General features: G+C 39.4%; 1 pseudogene; it reads right to left on the bottom strand.

The window, feature by feature from the left end:
- Nucleotides 1-257: 257 nt before the first annotated feature.
- LOC143680939 (myb-related protein B pseudogene) overlaps nt 258-17,941 on the bottom strand; it is a 29,657-nt pseudogene continuing 11,973 nt past the window's right edge.

Below are 17,941 nucleotides of genomic sequence, written 5' to 3'. Positions count from 1 at the left end.
AGAAAGTGCAAACCCCAGGCAGCCTATGAAAGCTTCCTTCAGAAGTGATATATGCCATTCTATTCACATTCCACATGGTCATATCTGACTTTAATGAGACAGGGAAGTAAAATCATTCCCCAGGGAGGGGTGGCAAGCATTTGAGATAATAATAATAGTCCGTCACACATGGGTTACTTCCTTCTGATTGGAATGTTCTTTCATGTTTATCTTTGCCTCCTGGATACTTAGGTACTCGTTAAAGCATATCTTGACCTTTACTTCCTCTGCTGATATACCTCCAACTTTCCCAGGTAATTCGTTGTTTTATAACTCTGCATTCCTCTAGCACTTGGGACACACTTCTGCTGCTTGAGCACCAAGGGTGGTGTACCAATGCCTCACCTCTGGCTCCCACATCAGTGCTAAGGGAAAAGGGGATCAACTCACCTGGCTGCTTCAACTCAGGGCTGAGCTGTGGTCCTCAGTCATGCTGGGCACCAGGACAGCAGGCTTGCAGGGTGCCAATGCCTGTTGCGGATGTGGAGCATGTGGCTGCACTAGGCTACTGTTGACACTATTCTGTAGAGATCAGATTTATTCAGGTCACACCGGACATCAGGGTTCAACTCTATCAAGTCCAGGGCTTGGGAAAGACTGACCCCCACAGCAGACCTTGAGGAGGTTGGCAGCCTCCACCACCCACTTGCAGGGCAGGTTCCTCTCTGGTAGGTTTTCCCCCTTGGGAAACTCCTCCATGGGCTCTGGCATCTGAAGTCCATCCAACCCTGCAGAGAGAAGCTCCTGCTTCTTAGGGCAGTGCCATGTCTCTTACTCACTCCTTTCTTCTTCCTTTATGACCAGGGGTGCCGGAGGCCAAGTGGCCACAAGACTTCCCTTCCATGGGGTAGACACTGTGGCAGCCATCTCATCCTTGAGCTCCAGCAGCAAGTTACACAAGGAACTTACAGCCATTGGACTCCTTCAGGAAGCCTCCTGTGCCCACCTTTGTTTTGATGGCAGAGGTCCAGTGATTCTTCAGTGTTATCTGTTCTCCTGGGCATCATCTTGGCTATTTCAGCCCACAGGTTGCCCAGCACCCTGTGGGTCTCACAGGCCATGTATCCTCCACCTCAGTCCTGTAAGTCTTCTTCACCTCAAAGTTGAGGCTGTTGTGCCAGCGCTCATGGCACCGCTTCCCCAGCCAGTCCTTCAGATGCTTGGCCATCAACATCTACCTTTTCTACCATGCTTCTTGACTAGCTCGGGGATCCTCCTCTTTGGTCCATGGCCCCTTGACAAGGTCTGGATTCAACACCCTCAGCCACTGGTACTGGCATTGCTTGTCAGTGCAGTTAGGAAAGTGGCTGGCTAGGAACTTCTAGTCTTGCTGTCCAAACTGCCTGACCAGCGTCCTCACAGCTGCTCATCCTCCTCATGGGTCCACTTGCCCTTGCGCTTGCTGTCCTATTGCTCTGGCGTCTCTGAATATCTGTCCTGGTAGTGCAACTCATCCAGCTCCTCTCCATGAGTCTGCTGAGATATCCACCTGGCCCAGAGCTATGCCGTACCCACCTGCCCATGGGCAGAGCCCAGAGCTGGAGTGGGAGCTGGGCCACTCATGGGGGATGTGGCAGTGCCAGTGTGCACAGAAGTACTTTCTATAAATCTTCATATTCTAATTATTTCCTGTAAGTGAGATACTATGATATTTGTCCTTTCATATGAGGCTTATGTCATGCCACGTGATATCTTCAAGGTTCAGGTAAAGAGGTGGTCTTTATTGTTTTTGTATTCTGAGCATGTATACTTTATGGAGTTATCATGCTACTTGATATCTCATTGTTCAATAATTGTTGAGTTAATATTTATTGAACCCTGTGGCCGCCATGAGAATGTGCCTCACAAGCCTCCAAATACAGAGTGTAATTGATCATGGGCCTTAGCTGCTGTGCCCTGAAGTTAATGGCTGAGTTTTTACAGAGGCCATACCTCCCAGGGGCTACTTCCAGCCAGTGATTTAGACAGCAAGGATTACAAGGCAGGCCTTTGGACTCCCTGTATAGTTTTCTGGAACCTTCCTTAGACCACAAACTATACAAGGACGCTTGCAGTCCCTCTTTCCCTATCTCCTTTACTAAAAGCAAGAACTGTATTATGGTCTGACCACACTCCCAGTTTCCCTGGCCCCCTCACCGTCTTCTCAAGATGTTTCCCTTAATAAAATCCTTGCATATGTAATCCTTTCTTAGCATCTGGTTCTTTGAGGACACAGACTGACACAAGGAAATTTTATTACTATAATCGATACTGGCAGAATATGGTAAAACTTCTTAGGGACTTTTGTTTTAAAAAAAGAGATGTAACAATTGGTTATGAAAGTCAGGAAATGAGTTCATGACAGAGGTGGCTTTGAATGAGAACTTGTAACATCTGCATATTAGTGATGTTGGTAGGAGCTCTACTGGAGGAGAAGGTGGAATACTAGTGAAAGAAGGGATTAATAAACTGCATTAAAAAAAAGGATGGGGAAAGGAATCCTTTTGGATTTATGTCTCATTTCATGCATGACATAGTCATTTTATTTTTTAAATCCCAGACTCAGATTTGTTTTTAATATTTTAACAAGGAGTTAGGAAGGAAGGGTGAAAAGCCTATAGGACACATATCAGAGAAATCAGATCAAAAAACAGCAAAAGATTTTCCTTTACACAATATTTTATTTATTTACTTTCCCTTGAATTTTTATCCTGCTCCTTGTGTTTGGCTTTCTTCTTTGGCTTCCCATTCACAATTTGGTTCATGCAAACTTTATTCTCTATCTAGTATCCTTGTCTGCCATTATTTTCATCCATTCACCACCTATTCTGGGATTACTTCTCAAGTCCCACCCCCTCCCCCATATCAACGGTATGGCAGCCTGCAGTGTTAGATATGTTACTTTCTCTCACCCACCCAAAAAAATATTTTAATTCAGCTCTTGTAGTTTTGGTTTTCCCACAGTTGCTTATTGCCTAAGCTCAAATTTGTCTCAACTGATAGCAATATAATCTTATTATAGCTCATTAAGAGTGCAGAACAAATACATTTTAAATTTTCTTCTGTTTCCTGCAACAAATGTATTTTAGAGAAAGTATTGTCTTTTAACACCTTAAGCCTCATTCTCCTCCTCTTGTGTTGTGGGTCTTTTAAGTTTGCTCTGTATTGTCCTGTCTCCACCTCACCAGTCATTGGGTCTGTGGCCCTAGATTCAGGATAAGATGCAGACAGGAGCCTGTGGAAATCTCTGGGATGAAGACCCTTTGTTCCCAGACTACAGTGCATGAAGCCAAAGGAAGCAATCTGGGAGAAAACATTTAAGCAATCAAAAAAAAAAAAAACCCCACCTTCATTAAATGATGAAATACAAGGAGTTAGGAAGGAGGGGTATGTTTATGAGCCTATGGGACAGATATCAGAGAAATCAGATGAAAGAGCGGCAAAGAGGGAGGCAGGACTGGAGAGTTCTCCTGAGCCAAAGAGTTTGTCAGCAGTGGTTTTTCATGGAGGGTTGGCAGCCTGGGATACAGGCAGGAAGGAAGCTATTAGGAATACCAGTCTGGTCTAGACATGCATGTTGATTATTTAGGTTTATTCATCCCAGAGTGAAGAGAAACTCTTCTAGGCCCTTTTTCTTTTTTTTTCTTTTCAGAAACAGTCATCATGCACTGAGTCTCCTTAGCTCTCTCACAGATCACGTAGGTGTGGCAAAGGCCCTGGCAAATATTAATCAAATGTTGAAATATCCTTCCAGCCATGCAGACAGGTCCACTCAGGTCTAGAGAAGAGAGAAAACTCACTGCAATTGAGCTGAGCTTCAGAGAGACAAGAAGGCAGGGGAACATTTTATCATGGCTGGGTTATATAATAATGTGCTAGCAGGAGCCTAAACCCTCAGGTGCATGCAGGCACAGGTGAGCTAAAGGATGTCCCTGGGTCCTTTGCTCCACTGGTCTCCCACATCCACCTTTTATGTCCCATTTGGAATACTTCAATAATCTAAATTGAGGTAGCTCTTTGCACACACTACTTAGTTCTCAGATTGCTACAGCTCCTTCTGTTTTAAGGGAGCTCCCCAAATTTAATTTTTTTAAATGCACTACATTTATCTTGATGGCAGAGTTTTAATGGCGCTGGTTCAGAGAGACAAAGGGAAGCCCCAGAAGAGGTGTGGAATAGAGCCCTTCACACGCCTATGTCGCCTGCTTCCCAGGCTGGAAATAATGTTGGGGAGCAGTGGGATTAGTTAAGGCCTCCTCTTATTTCCTGATTTCGCTGCTTTGGCTCGGGAAGTAAGGCACATGTTGTCCATTAATGGTGTTTTAAAATCTGGGCCAACTGGTGATTTATTTCACAGTATACCCTAAATATACCCTAACATTCGTGGACTAGTATCCTTAGTCTCCAACACTGATGCAGACCTTGACCTATCTGAGTGTTTTCATGAATATTTGAATGAAAGATTGTGACAACTTTGACTTTTGTTTCCTAGGACTTTTTGTTTTTTAATGATGACTTAAGGTAAAAAAAAAACAAAACACTGCTTTGAATTGTGGAGTATATGTTTTTCAAAGATCTCTCAGTGCTTCATATGAATAATCTATTTGAAGGCAAGGATCAAATCCTGGATAACTGATGTGTGGTGGAAAGATTCCTGCTCATTAAGTCAGGAGGATGAATTCTAATCTTTACTTTAAAACTCACTTTCATTAGTTGAAAGAGTAAAAGAGTTCGGTAAAGGCCTATGAGCCCATCTTTAAAACTTTTCTATCTACTAGATTGACTGTGAAAATAACAAGGTGTTAGAAAAGATGTCTAAATGAATGTTATGGAATTTTCTATTTTTATTATAATCCTCCAGAAGAAAAAAACCTAGTGACTCTCAAAGTGTGTTCCTGGGAAATCAAGGGATCTCTCAGACACTTTCGGGGAATCCACAAAGTCAAAATAATTTTCATAATAATACTAAGATGTTGTTTGTATTATTCAATCTCATTGTGTTAAGAGTGTGCAACAGAATTTTGCAGAGACTGCATGATGCACGATATCACAACAGATTGAATGCAAGGGCAGATAAAATAATTCAGCTGTTCCCTGTTAAGTCAGACATTGAAGAGATCTGAAGACCTGATAATAATGCTACTTTTTTCACTATTTTTTTAGAAAATGTAGTTATTTTTTTAATAAAATATGTTTTTATTTTAATATGCAAAGGATTTTTATTATTTTAAAATGAATTAATACATCATTTTAACGGTTCTCAGTTTTTATTTTGAATATGGCAAATATCAATAGGTATAAAACACATAAACAAAGGCTCTTTCTGATCTTTAATAATTTTTGAGAATATAAAGTAACCCTGATACCAAAAGGCTTTAGGGCTGCTGATGAAGGTGATAAGGCTTGGTATGGACTAATAATAGATGGTTAGGTTATTTCCATCTCTGAAATTCTAAAAGACCAAAGGCCAATTCTTGCCCATGTTTTTACAACTAATATTCATCAAGCATCATTGATTCAAAACTAATTGTTTAGGAACGTTATCGGCCATAGAAAGGAATGAGGTTCTGTTACAGGCTATAATATGAATGAACCTTCAAGATATCATGCTGAGTAAAATAAGCCAGACACTAAAGGACAGCTTTGTAGAATTTTGTTTATATGAAATACGTAGAATATGTAAAATCATAAATTCCTAAGTAGATTATATGTTACCAGGGGTGGGGAATGGAGGCATAGGGAGTTACTGTGTAATGAGTGCAGAGCTCCCATTTGAAGTGATGAAAAATGTTTTATAATGGTTAGTGGTGATAGTAATACAACCTTTCAAATGTAGTCGTTGCCACTGCTTTGTATAACTAAAGATGGTTAAAAATGGCAACTTTTATACTATATACATGTTAGCACATTAAAAATTTTTTAAAAGAGAGACTTAAGAGGCATATAAAATTGTTTATAATAAATAAGAGGGGGATGTTTTTAGAGGGGGATGTTTTTGTTTTCAGATGTTTCTAAGGATCTCTATAGATTTTTTACAATTGTTATATTTATTATTACTACTGTTAGTAGTTAGCATTTATTGAGCACTTATTTTAAGTGTTTTCCAGTGATGAACTCATTTAATCTTCACAATAACCCTATGAAGTAGCCACCATGGTTTTCTCTATTTCACACGTGAGAGAACTGAGGGTTAGAACGTTAAAGTGACTTGCCCAAGGTCACCTGGTTGGTAAGTGAGGGAACAGGGATGCTAACTGAGGCTTCATCAATTTCAGAGTCAAGACCATTCCCACAACCGTATCCTACCAATAAACGTTTTTTATTGTTTAATATAACATATATATATATATATATATATATATATATATAAAGAAAAGGAAAAAAAAGCAATGATTTTCAAAGTACACTTCAATAAATAGATACAGAACAGAAGTCAGAGTTTGTTATGGGTTACGGTGACAGTATTTCAGATTTTTCCTTCTAGCAGCTTCATAACACTGGAGACAAGAAGAGATATTTTTTGTGTGTGGAAAATAACATATGTACAAAAAAGCAATACATTTCAGAGCACACTGCAACAATTAGTTGTAGAACAGATTTCAGAGTATGGGTTACAATTCCACCATTTTAGGTTTTTACTTCTAGCTGCTCTAAGGTACTGGAGACTAAAAGAAGTATCAATATAATGATTCTGCAATCATACTTATTTGTTAAACCCTATCTTCTCTGTATAACTCCATCATCACTTTTGATCTTTCTCCTACCCTTTAGGGGTATTTGGGCTATGCCTATTCTAACTTTTTCATGTTGGAAGGGGCTGTTGATAATATAGGTTGGGGGATGGAACTAGTTGATGTTCTGAAGAGGATGGCCCTTCTAGGTTTCAGGACTTATCTGGCCCAGGGACCCATCTGGAGATTGTAGGTTTATGGAAAGTTACCCTAACACAGGGAACCCATGTAGAATCCTATACAATGCCCTAGGTATTCTTTAGGATTGGTAGGATTGGTTTTGATTGGGGTTTGGCAAGTTATGATAGGTAGCAATGTCTAACTGAAGTATGCATAAGAGTGACATCCAGAGTAGCCTCTCAACTCTATTTGAGCTCTCTCAGCCACTGATACCTTATTTGTTACATTTATTTCCCCCCTTTTGTTCAGTTATTTATGTTTGGGCAGGATGGCACTGTCGATCCCACAGTGCCAGTGCCAGACTCATCCTTGGGAGTCATCTCCCATGCTGCCAGGGAGACTTTCACCCCTAGCTGTCATGCCCCCCATAAGGGGGAAGGCAATGATTTCTCTTGCAGTGTTGGGCTTAGAGAGTGAGGCCACACCTGAGCAAAAGAATAGGTCCTCCAAAAGAAACTCTTAGACATAGCTATAGGCAGGCTAAGCTTTTCTGTTACATATATAAGTTTCACAAGAGCAAGCTTCAAGATCAAAGGCTTGGCCTATTGATTTGGGTGTCCCTAATGTGACACAGTATCAAGGGTTTCCCAGGTGGCAAAATTTAATAGTTCCATATTTTTTCTCCCATTCCTCAAGGGACTTTGCCACTACTTCATGATTATCTGCTTAATATACTCTAGGATGTATCCAGGCAATACATTAAGCCATCCAGGATTAAACACTCTTGTTCTTATTCTGGCCTCCTTGTGTTTGGATTATTTAAATGTGCTATCCAGACAGGTTGAGTTAGATTATGTGCTACCAAAAATTTAAGTTCTGGACAAAATAAATCTCTCTTCCTTTGATCTCAAAGAGTATGTGTGATTCTAAAATATAGACAATGTCTTTCTTACCCTTGTATTCTAAATTACCTTAATCCCTACCTGTTTGGCTTCATTTTTAAGTCTAAATGCCAGGTTCTCTATATATATTTATAATAGCCTCTCAAAATCCAGAAATAATAATTACCACTCCAGACTAAATGTGACTGCTATAAATGCTTACAGTTTAGGCCCCTGCTTTCTTGTAAGTATTTTCTAACTAAGACCATACAATAATTGCTCTTTGTTTCTAGCTTATTATGCCTCACCCCAAATGTCCCACATGTTCATTCACAATGAATGCATGCCTCATGACTTCACTCCTTTTTATTGCAGCACAATATTTGATCATATGTATATACCATCATTCACCAATCTACTTCTCAGTCAGTGTATTCTTCAGCCATCTCCATTCATCAGGCACCATGTATAATGTCCAAAGTCAACAATCCATCAACACTCTTAATTTTATATAATTTCATTGTCCCCAAGAGAAAGATAACCAATAAACACACCTTCACCAAATAGAAAATCTAAACCTCCCCTTAACATTTGCCCCTCCCCCCATTATTTACCCCAGTGCTGCCGAGGTGCTGTGATGGTTTCTTGTTAAGCATATCCTATAGTATGCAATAGCAGTTTTCCCCCTATACTCTTAACTTATACACTCTTTGTACAAGATTCATAACTTTGAAGTGGTTCATGTAGGAAGTTATTTATATTTGTAGTGTTAATCAGTTGGACACCTGGGTCTATGCAACCCCTTTTATCATGTTCACCTTCAATATTGTAATATTGCTTATAGATCTAATAGTGAACTGCCTTCACCTCTATCTATTCCCTTACATTTGAGTCAAATCTCATTAGCTAACTGTTCACCTGTCTCAAGCTTCCGGGTAGCTTTGGATCTCCTATATTTTATAGTATAAGCCTCTGATTTTACCTATTCCATGGTCACAAAAGTGGAATCATATAGTATCTATCCTTTTGTATCTGGCTTATTTCACTTAGCATTATGCCCTCAAGGCTCATCCATCCTGTTACGTGCCTCAGAATGTCATTTCATCTTACTGCTGCATAATATTCCATCTTATGTACATATCACATTTTGTTAATCCACTCATCTGTTGATGGGCACTTGAATTGCTTCCATCTTTTGTGATTGTGAATAATACTGCTATGTATATCAGTGTGAAAATGTCTGTTTGGGTCACTGGTTACAGCTCTTCTGGCTATATACCAAGTAGTGGTATTCCCAACTAGATATTTGGCTTCCTAAGGAACCACTGAACTGTCTTCCATAGTGGCTGTACCATTATACATTCCCACCAGCAGTGCATAAGTGTCCCAATTTCTCCACATCTTCTCCAACATTTGTAGTTTCCTGTTTGTTTAATAGCAGCCATTCTTATAGGTGTGAGGTGGTATCTCATTGTAGTCTTCATTTGCATTTCCATTATAGCTAATAAGGGAACTGAGCATTTGTTCATGTGCTTTTGAGTCATGTGTATTTGCTCTTCAGAAAAATGTCTATTCATATCTTTAGCCCATTTTATAATTTGGTTGTTTGTTGAGTTATATGATTTCTTTATGTACGCAGGATATCAAACCTTTTTCTGATGTGTGATTTCCAAATATTTTCTCCCATTGAGTTGGCTGCCTCTTCACCTTTTTGACAAAGTCTTTTGAAGCACAAAAGCATTGAATTTTGAGGAATTCCCATTTATCTATTTTTTCTTTTGTTATTTGTGCTTTGAAGGTAAAGTTTAGGAAGCTATCTCCTATTACTAGGTCTTGAAGATGTTTCCTTACATTTTCTTCTAGGAGCTTTGTGGCACCTTCCTTATATTTAGGTGTTTGATCCATTTTGAGTTAATTTTTGTACAGGGTATAAGGTAAGGGTCCTCTTTCATTCTTCTGGCTATTGATATCCATTTCTCCCTTGTCCACTTATTGAAAAAGACTATTTGATTTGGGGGCCTTGTTGAAGATCAGTTGACCAAAGATTTGGTGGTCTATTTCTGCACTCTCAATTCTATTCCTTTGGTCAATACTACTATCTTTGTGCCAGTACCATGCTGTTTTGACCACTGTGGCTTTATAATAAGCTTTAAAATCAGGAAATGTTAATTGTTCCACTTTGTTCTTCTTATTTAGGATGCCTTTAGCAATTTGAGCTCTCTTTCTCTTCCAGATGTATTTGGTAACTAGCATTCCGAAGTCTTCAGAGTAGGTTGTTGGAATTTTGATTGCTGCTGCATTGAATCTGTAGATCAATCTGTGTAGAATTGATGTCTTAACTATATTTAACCTTCCTATCTATGAGCAGGGAATGTCTTTCCACCTATTTAGGTCTTCTTTGATTTCTTTTAGCAATGTTATGTAGTTTTCTGTGTACAAGTCCTTTATGTCTCTGGTTAAGTTCATTCCTAGATACTTGATTCTTTTAGTTGCTATTTTGAATGGAAATTTTTTCCTTAATTGATTTCTCAGTTAGGTCATTGTTTGGGTATAAAAGCACTACTGATTTTTGCACGTTGATTTTACATCCTGTTACCTTGCTGAATTTGTTTATTAGCTCAAGTAACTCTGTTGTAGATTTCTCAGGATTTTCCATAAGAATGACAGAGGGCATTCTTATCTTGTTCCCAATCTTATGATGCTGGCTATGGGTTTTCCATATATGCCCTTTATCATATTAAATAAGTTACCTTTGACTCCTACCTTTTGAAGTGTTTTCATCAGAAAAGGCTGTTGAATTTTGTCAAGTGCTTTTTCAGTATCAATTGAGATGGCCATGTGATTTTTCCCTTTTGTTTTGTTAATGTGCTGTAATACACTAATCAATTTTCTTGTGTTGAACCATCCTTGCATTCCTGGTATAAATACAACTTGATTGTGGTGTATAATTCTTTTAATGTGCTATTGGATTCTATTTGCTAATATTTTGTTGAGAGCTTTTGCATCTATGTTCATTAAGGAGATTCATTTGTAGTTTTCCTTTCTTGTGGCATCTTTATCCAGTTTTGTTATTAAAGTGATGTTAGCTTCATAAAGTGAGTTAGGTAATATTCCTTTTTCCTCAACTTTTCGGAAAAGTTTGAGCAGGATTGGGATTAGTTCTTTTTTGAATGTTTGATAAAACTCGCCTGTGAAGCCACCTGGCCCTGGGCTTTTATTTTTTGGAAGATTTTTGATGACTGGTTGAATCTTACTACTTGTGCTTGGTTTTTTGAGAATTTCTATAACTTCTTGAGTTAGTGTAGCTTGTTTGTGTGTTTCCATGAATTTGTCCATTTCAATTAAGTTGTCTAGTTTGTTGGCATATAGTTGTTTATATTATCATCTTAAATTATTCAGTCTGTGGTAATGAGTGCCCTCTCATTTCTGATTTTGTTTATTTCCATCCTCTCTCTTTTTTTCTTTGTCAGCTTTGCTAGTTGTCCATCAATTTTATTGATTTTCCCAAAGAACCAACTTCTGGTTTTATTGATTCTTTCTATTTTTCATTTGGTCTCACATTTATTTAACTATGCTTTAATCTTTGTTATTCTCTTCTTCTATTTGCTTTCGGGTTAATTTGCTGTTCTTTCTCAAGTTCCTCCAGGTTTGCTGTTAAGTTCTTGATTTTGCTCTTTCTTCTTTTTTAATATAAGCATTAGGGTAATAAATTTTCCTCTCAGCACAACCTTTGTCACATCTCATGAGTTCTGATATGTTTATTCTTGCTTTCATTCATCTTCAGATAGCTACTGATTTCTCTAGCAATTTCTTCTTTGACCCGCTAGCTGTTTAAGAGTGTATTAGCTCATGTCCATATATTTGTGAAAGTTCTCATTCTTTGGTGGTTACTGATTACAAATTTCTTTCCACTATTATCGGAGAAAGTGTTTTGAATAATTTCAATGTTTTTTATTTATAAAGACCTGTGTTGTACCCCAGTATATGATCTATCCTGGAGAATGTTCTATGAGCACTAGAGAAGAATATATATCCTAGAGTGTAATGACCTATATATGTCTGTCAGGTTTAATTCATTTATCAAATTGTTTTAACTTCTCTATTTTCTTGCTGATCCTCTGTCTGGCTGCTCTGTCTATAGAAGAGAGTGGTGTATTGAAATCTCCTACCATTATTGTTGAAATATTTGTTGCTCCTTTAGTTTTTCCAATATCTGTCTCATGTACTTTGGAGTTCCTAAATTGGAGGCACAAACATTTATGATTGTTATTTCTTCTTGTTGAATTGTCTCTTTTATTAATATATAGTGTCCTTCTTTGCCCCTTGTGATGTTACGTTTATGCCTCTTATGATGTTACATTTAAAGTCTATTTTGTCTGAAATTAGTATAGCTGCTCCTGCTTTATTTTGTTTACAACTTGCATGGAGCATCTTTTTCCATCCTTTCACTTTCAATCTATTTGTATTCTTGTGTCTAAGATGAGTCCCTTGTAAACAGCATACAGCTGGGTTATATTTCTTAATCCATTCTGCCAAGCTGTATCTTTTAATTGGTAAGTTTAGTCCATTAACACTCAAAGTTATTACTGAAAAGGTGTTTCTTGATTCCACCATCTTCTTTAGATTTTGCTCATCAAATCTTTTTGTTCTTTTCCCTCTTTCTCTTTATAATCTTTAAATTACCCTTACTGGTACTCTTCAATTCTGTGCCCTTCTCCAGACCTCCCTCTCCTGTCTTTTCTTTTTCAACTGGCAGAACTCCCTTCAGTATTTCTTGTAGGGCTGGTCTCTTGTTGACCAATTCTTTCAGGATTTGTTTGTCTGTGAAAATTTTAACCTATCCTTCAGTATTTTTTTTTTTTTTTTGGCATGGGTAGGCTCCGAGAATTGAACCTGGAACTCTGGTCCTTCAGTTTTGAGGGACATTTTGGCTGGGTACAGAATTCTTAGCTGGATGTCTTTTTCTTTCAGGATCTTAAATATATCATGCCACTGCCTTCTCACCTCCATAGTGCCAGTTGAGTAGTCCAAACTAGGTCTTATATTTGGTTTCCCTTGTATGTAGTAGATTGTTTTTCTCTTGCCACTTTCAAGATTTTCTGCTTCTCTTCAACATTTGCCAGACTGATTAGTATGTGTCTTAGGGAAGGCCTACTTGGATTTACTTCATTTGGATTTTGTTGGGCTTCTTTGATTTGCATATTTATGTCCTTTATAAGGGTTGGGAAGTTTTCCTCCATTATATTTTCAACTAATCTTCTTAGCCCTTTACTCACCTCTTCTCTTTTTAGACACTGGTGATTCTTATATTTGTGCACTTTGTTTTGTCCATCCTTTCCCTGAGACTCAATTCAAGTTTCCCTTACTTTTTGCTATTTGCACTTTTATGTGTTTGAAATCAATTGTCCTGCCCTCTAGCTCACTTATTCTTTATTCTGCCTCTTCAAATCTGCTGTTGTGTGTCTATAGTATATTTTTGATTTGGTCTAGAGTAATTTTGATCTCTGCGATATTTATAGCTTTTCTAGTTATTCTTTCAAATTCCTCTTTATGCTCTTCTAGTGTCTTCTTGATCTCTTTTATGTCATTAGCCATCCCACTGATTTTCCTTAGTAGAATTATATGAACATCATTGATTAGTTGTTCCAAAGTCTGTCTCCTCTGGTGTCTTAATTTGGCCATTAGGCTGGGCTATATCTGTCTGCATATGCTTAGTAATCTTCTGTGGCTTTTGAGGCATGTAAATATATTGATGGGGTTACTTTGGAAGTTGATTTCCTTCACTAGTCTAAAGCTTTGTATTTGCAAGATGAATGTGGAAGAGGATGAGGGACACAACAGTGTGGTGAAGGGTTACAGCGCAGGTATAGGTACGAGTTGGGGATGCTGTGTTGGTGCTTGTGAACCTGAAGTGTGGGACACAGAGTTGTGGAGGTGTCATGCTGGGGCCATGATGGTGGAGTGCAGCTCAGGCAAGCCTTGGAGTGCAGGAGCATGGTGCTGGTTGAGGACACAGAGGTAGGGCATGGCAAGAGGTGGATGAGGAAGGCTTAGTGGATGTATGAGGACTGGTGCACAAGCAGGATGTGGGTGGGCGCATGGAGTGTGGAGTTGTGGGTATCAGGGTGTGGGGTAGGTGGCACAGAGGTTGGGGCACAGGGAAGGCAGGGTGCAGTTGTGTTCTTGTGTAAGGGGAGGCCTCCAGGGGGCCCAGGATGCAGATATGCTAGTGTGTAGGGGTGAGGGGCAGTTCGTGGTGGAGTGGGGAATGAGGGATATGGGTCAGGTATGTGTGTATGCGTGTGTGTGTGTGTGTGGGTGATGTCGGGTGGGCATGGTCCTGGTGCGAGTTACCAGATGTGTCTGTGTGGATGAGGCAAGGATGCATGTGTGTGCAGGGTGGTGGTGGTGGGGCTATGCTATGTGCACCCACCAGATGTGGGAACAGGGCACTTGTGCTAGGGAAGTTCTGTACATATGTGGGGAAGGGGGTTGTGGTGCAGGGATTAAGAGGTTAATGCACGGATGCATGGGCACTCTGTGGGGATGATGAGGCTGTGTGGGTGAGTGGGTCTGTGGGGCAGGGCCTTGGTGTGTGTGGGTCTAGGGGGTGTGCACAGAGCTCAGGGGCAGCAGACCCACATAAGTGGTCTGGGGGTGGGTGTGGCCCAGATGTGCAGGTCAGTGTTTGCCCAGAGCTGGGGGTATGGCAGGGGTGTGCAAATGCGCAGATCTGGGAGGGTCTTACACTGATGTAAACATGCGCATAGCTCAGATAGGGTGGGGAGGGGTTGAGTTATAAGGTGGGTATGGGTGTGCTCTGGGAATGAAGTTGGGCACTCACAGCCTGGAAGTGCAGGTGACCACCTGCAGAGGGTGGGGGAGGGGGAGGTGGTGGTTGAGGGGTTGGGTGCTGGTGTGGGTCTCAGGAGGGGAGGGGCAAGAATACGCACTTGTTCAGGTGAGGTGACTCAGGCTGGGGGAGCGAGTGTGTGCGTGAGGAGTGGGGATGAATGGGGTGGGGTGTGGGACATACCAAGGGCAGGGTGCTTGAAGCACATTGCGGCGTGAGAGTGATGGGGTGCAGATGTATTGGATATGGGGGGACTAGCGTGTCACAGCGTGTGGGCAGTGCATAAGGGCAGTACCTTCCTTTCTTACTTCCTCATCCCTGTCTTCCTGTCTGTGCACTTCTGAGGGCTCTGGGCTTCCCTTTCAAAAAGGGTGCTAGACTGTTTGCACTAACTGGACAGTCTCCAATTCTCTACATCTCAGTTTTTCAGCTTTTGCAACCAGGGCCTCCCTACATGGAGTAGAAGACCCTCCCAGTCACTTACACCCTGGAAATGCTGTTCCAGTCGCTTTCCCATCCCTTCTCTAGCTGTTTCTTGGAGCAGGAGTGAATTTGACCTATCCTATTGCACCATCATCCGGGAACTCACTCAATAACATTGACTTTTAGTGCTAATTCCTTGTGGATGGTCATCATACCTTGAGACCAATGCTTTACACAAGTATTGATTAAACTGAATAGATTAACATCATGTTCCACCATAGAAGCATGGCCCAGCTATTAGCATGAAATCTTTCATTCATTTATTCATTCATTCATTAAACATCTAGTGAGTGCCTACAATTTGCCAGGTACTGTTCTGTTTTGTTCTTGCAAGGTAGACAAAAATCAGGCGAGACAGACAAGAAACTTAAAATAAAAATATAAATTATAGAGGAGTTGGAGGTTATGAATTCTATGGAATAGCAGAGTAGGCTGAAGTTATGGTTATGGGTAGGGGTGGGTGGGTGATGAAGTTCACCTGAGATGCCAGCGTGGCTGGAAGGGAGTGTGCTGGGAGGAGTGTGAGAAGAAACAAAGTCAGAGATATAACATTACTTTCTGTGAGGTAAGAATAGGGTTTTGAGGAAGAGAATGATGTTAGATGATTTATCTTTTATGAGGATCATTCCAAGTGCCAGTTTTAGAATAATGTGTAGAGGGACAAAGTGGAACCCAAGAGACCTTGTAGGGGGCTATTGCTGCAATCCAAGTGAGAAATGGTGATGGCTTGACTCAGAGTCAGCAGTTTCACAGTGACAAGAAGTGGATGAATAGAGGGTATGTGTTAAAAGTAGAAGAAATGACAATGAGTCTCACCAAGGGACAACCTCAAGAATCATAGAGTAGTTTCCACAAAAGTCACCCTTATATTATGTCCTCTACCCAAAAATTGAAGTGAATTCATCTTATTGCTTGTATTGTTTTATTGTTAGAAGTGCTCCACTAAGAATCACCTACAGTAGCAGATCTGGAAAAGATAGGAACTAATAAATAGCTGTCAATGAGTAATCACTGCAGTATTCACAGATTTAAATCAGTGTGTGCCTTTGGGCAATTGAAGCTAGATGGTAAATGGCTGCATACATGTGATTGCCAAGTGATTTAGGAGACACTTCAATCTAATAAAATACTTTTCTGAGAACTTTAAATTGAGTGTTCAGCAATCCCTGTATCTACTCAAATGCAAGTACAGTTGTAGCCCTGTCTAGAGAAAGATAAGATGCTCAATGTCAAAGACAAGTGAATGGCAGAATTAAATATTTAATGTAATTATTCATCTTTGCTCTGAATGTCTTTATTAGAGAGCCCTATATTTATATTTGGATTAGTTTAATCAGTGTTTTCACTTTAAGGCAGTACCTATCATAGTGAAGTTAATGGTTAAGGCCATCAAAACATCAGTTTGAATCTTTACACCATTCTTACTTATAGTAACATTAACGCAATCACCAACAACTTACTTAACTTCTGTCTTGATTTCTTCCTCTGAGAAATGGAGATGGTAACAATAAGTATGTCTCCATAGGCTTTGAGCTGAAGTGAGCTTATCCCTGTACAGTGTTAAGCACAGAAAATGGCTTATAGTAAATAACATAAATACTGCTATTTTAGGGCCATATTGGAAATTGCAAGGAAAGTATTCTTGTTAATGCATAACATCTAGGGTAGATAACCTCTCTGAATTACTGTTTGTGTCAAAGAGTCTGACTAAGTAAGCAACCTTTTGACTAAGACAAGGAAATGAACATTTTGGTATGTGCAATTCATCCATTGATATCTGAAAAATTTCCCTGTCATTCATACTATTTCATACATATATTGGATAAAAAGTGCTGTTCCAGTTATAACTAAACTGCATGCTAAGGCTAGTATCTTTTTTATGGGCAGGTGGGGGCAGGGAATAAAGTATTTATGGAACCCAGTCAATAGAAAAAAAATACAGAAAAAACTTGCACATGCCACATCATTTCCAAAGTCATTCTTTTTTACCTAGTTCTCTATTAGTCTTCTCTTTGAAAGTACTCTGGATTTAAATCCTTGCCAACTCAAAGCAATATTTCTATGGAAAAGCTATCATCACAAAGCAGAAACAGATTCCAATTCTATTGGAATTAGTTATAATTTTGAAAGTTATTTTTTCTGATTGCATAAATATTGCTCACCCAAGATAACAGAGAAAACTCCTAAGGAGACCATATATTTACATATGTTTGAAAATTTGAAATTCCTTGGAATTTCCTAAATATATGTTTTTGACTGTTGTAAATAGTCAGGTACAACAAAAGTTATATACGTTCATTATGCAGACAGGTTTATACATGAGGTGTCATTATATGTGTAGCTATATTACTGAACTTATTTTTTTTAAAGACAAAAAAGCCTAATAGCAAAAAAATGATGACTACGAATGATAAATTTGCTCACATGGAACCAAAGAAAATTGCAGCACAGTAAAATCATGATCATGAAAGAAAAACACATTCCTCTTGAGGAGTTCTGTTAATGCAGAACATCATGGGTAGATATATCTTCTTTCAATTACTGCTGGTGCCACGAGCCAAAAGATTTCAAGTTTGTTTGAACAAAGCCACAGAGGAACTGCTGGTGGGAATCAATTTCAGGCTTTGGAGAAAGCCCTTCAAAAGTCAAAGAATTTGGTCTCATTGCAGGGTATGAGATTTTAAAGGCATATTTTGTAGTGTGGGAATGGCTTTATTCTGACATGAAGGAAATGGAGAGTAAAAAGGAAAGTATTTTTCTTATGTGACAGCTAAAACTCTGTAACCTGATACTTTCACAGTCAATCAGAGACAGTATCCTGTTTCTTCACATGACTGTTGCTTTTAGGTGATTAG

This window comes from Tamandua tetradactyla, chromosome 1 (assembly GCF_023851605.1).
Source record: "Tamandua tetradactyla isolate mTamTet1 chromosome 1, mTamTet1.pri, whole genome shotgun sequence".
Lineage (NCBI taxonomy): Eukaryota > Metazoa > Chordata > Mammalia > Pilosa > Myrmecophagidae > Tamandua > Tamandua tetradactyla.
This window is presented reverse-complemented; position numbering and strand designations above follow the sequence as displayed.